Source organism: Mandrillus leucophaeus, unplaced genomic scaffold (genome assembly GCF_000951045.1).
Source record: "Mandrillus leucophaeus isolate KB7577 unplaced genomic scaffold, Mleu.le_1.0 Scaffold9, whole genome shotgun sequence".
In the NCBI taxonomy this organism is placed as follows: domain Eukaryota; kingdom Metazoa; phylum Chordata; class Mammalia; order Primates; family Cercopithecidae; genus Mandrillus; species Mandrillus leucophaeus.
Genome location: NW_012109807.1, coordinates 8,934,625 through 8,935,130, shown reverse-complemented (window position 1 = coordinate 8,935,130; position 506 = coordinate 8,934,625).

Sequence of the window (506 nt, the reverse complement as noted above, 5' to 3'; positions counted from 1 at the left end):
GAAGACCCCCGGCGGGCTGGGCTGGGGAGAGGGACTCCCGACCCTGCAGTTGCAGGAACGACCGCGGGCGAGCCACGTCGAGGCGAGTATCCGGGGGAGGCACGTGGGGAAACCGAGGCGTCTCTTGGGGCGGACCAGAGGGGTCTGCCTTTTGGCCCCCGATTCTGCCTCCTTCTAGGCCCCGAGGACCACTGGTCCCTGCCCTCAAGTCTGGAAAGGGCTTCACCAGCGAGGAAGACTCTTCAATCTACAGTAGGGGTCTGCTCCTGCTTCTCACGCTTTGGGCAAAGCGCCTCTCCCCAGAAAATGACTCCTGGTGCCACTGGAAGGCTGATTAACAAGTGGCATGAGCCCTACTGTTCAGATGAAAGGGGCTGGGGGGAGCCACGCTGCAGAACCACCGCCACCTTCAGAACCACCAGCCTCCGCCCACAGCCACTCCTAGAAACAACTTGTAGCTCTGGCCTCATGGGCGGTGCAGCGTCCTTCCTGCCAGCTGGTCCTCT